We start from the raw sequence: 2344 nt of genomic DNA, 5'->3' as shown, positions 1-2344 counted from the left end.
TTTTGGATGCAAATGCTTTGTCTTAAATAATGGAAAAGATNATCTTGGTAAATTTGATGCAAAATCTGATGAAACAATTTTCCTAGGATATTCTTTGACTAGTAAAGCATATAGAGTATTCAACAGAAGAACTTTGATAATTGAAGAATCAATGCATGTTGTCTTTGATGAGATTATGGACCTTGAGGTAAACCCTCTTAAGTCAAATAAACCTATTGTAGGTGATGAGGATTATTTAAGGGAAGCTCTTGAAGAGATGTACCTAAATGAGAACTATCCTCTAGAACTTCAAGAAACACCCCAAGTTGTTGATTCTAAAAGCTATCAACAACCAAGAGGACTATCTTTGGACAACATCATAGGAGATATATCAAAAGGGGTAACTACTAGACACAATCTTAATAATTTTTGCCTAACTGTAGCTTTTGTGTCTCAGATAGAACCCAAGAACATAAAGGAAGCTCTTCAAGATGATAAGTGGTGTGTTGCTATGCAAGAAGAGCTAAACCAATTTGAAAGAAATGAAGTCTGGGAACTTATTCCAAAACTAGATGAATATCAAGTCATAGGAACCAAATGGGTATTCAGGAACAAGCTTGATGAGGATGGAAGCATCACAAAAAACAAAGCAAGGCTAGTTACAAAGGGCTACTGTTAAGAGGAAGGTACAAACTATGATGAAACATATGCACCAGTAGCCAGGTTAGAAGCAATTAGATTATTACTTGCATATGCATCTCTAATGAATTTTAAATTGTATCAAATGGATATGAAAAGTGTTTTTTTAAACGGATTTATAAAAGAAGAGGTATATGTTAGTGAACCTCATGGTTTTGAGGATTTCAAATATCCTGATCATGTTTATAAGTTGAAAAAGGCCTTGTATGGTCTTAAACAGGCACCTAGGTCCTGGTATGAAAGACTTAGTACTTTCTTAATTGATAATGATTTTTCTAGAGGAAAGGTTGATTCAACCTTATTCATAAAGAAAGTAGATAAACACATCTTGATTGTGCAAGTTTATGTAGATGATATTATTTTTGGGTCAACTGATGACTCTTTATGTGAGGAATTTGCGAAAATAATGCAAGGTGAGTTTGAAATGTCTATAATGGGTGAGCTAAATTTCTTCTTAGGACTATAGATAAAAAAAAATGAATGGAGGTACTTTCATCTCCCAAACAAAATACTGTAGAGAAATTCTTCAGAAATTTGGTATGGATACCTGCAAAGAAGCTAGTACACCTATGGGTACTTCATGCTATTTAGATAAGGATGAAACTGGAAAAGGAGTGAATGAAACCATGTTTAGAGGCATGATAGGATCTTTGTTGTACTTAACTGCTAGTAGACCATATATTATGCAGAGTGTATGTGTGTGTGCTAGGTGTCAAGCTAATCCTAAAGAATCTCATTTGACTGCTGTTAAGAGAATCTTAAAATATCTTAAGGGAACCACTTCTTTTGGACTTTGGTATCCCTTTGATGCTTCACCTAGTTTAATAGGTTACTTTGATGTAGATTATGGTGGTTGTAAAATTGATAGAAAAAGTACTAGTGGAACCTGTCATTTTCTAGGCTATTCTTTAGTGTCCTGGCACTCAAAGAAACAAGCGTGTATAACTTTGTCTACCACTGAAGCTGAATATATTGTAGCTGACAATTGTTGTGCCTAAATTTTGTGGTTAAACATGCAAATTTTGATATCTTCCTTGATAATATTCCTTTAAAATGTGATAATACTAGTGCTATAAATCTGACCAAGAACCCCATAATGCATTCAAGAACTAAGCACATTGAAATTAGACATCATTTCTTAAGAGATCATATTCAAAATGGGGATTGTCAAATTGAATATGTTGATACTTTGCATCAATTAGCTGATATTTTCACTAAGGCACTGCCTAAGGATAGATCTTTTGAGCTTAGAAGAGAATTAGGAGTATTAGATATGTCTTAGGATCACAAGATTATGACAATTTTTACATTTTCCTAAAGTTTACGCATCATAATCGATTATCACAAGGCAATAATCGATTATTCAATCACAAAACTTAAATCTGGAAAATTTTGAACAGATAATCGATTATCATCAGACATAATCGATTATCATGCAATTTCTGGGCAGCGATTATTGAGTAGATAATTGATTATCTCGAGCCATAATCGATTATCACGCTGACAGTTTTAAAAATAGAGTCGTTGGAGAGTCCCATAACGGCTATAAACGGCCATAAACGACTAGTTTTTCCATTTTTCTTATAAATAACCCCCATAATCGATTATTAAACACTTCTTTGCACCCAAATACTGCTGAAATCAAATCTAGAGCTAAAATCCTCTT

The sequence above is a fragment of the Vigna radiata genome, chromosome 8, assembly GCF_000741045.1.
Source record: "Vigna radiata var. radiata cultivar VC1973A chromosome 8, Vradiata_ver6, whole genome shotgun sequence".
In the NCBI taxonomy this organism is placed as follows: Eukaryota; Viridiplantae; Streptophyta; class Magnoliopsida; order Fabales; family Fabaceae; genus Vigna; species Vigna radiata.
The sequence above is the reverse complement of the archived record's forward strand: the minus strand, read 5'-3'. Positions refer to the sequence as shown.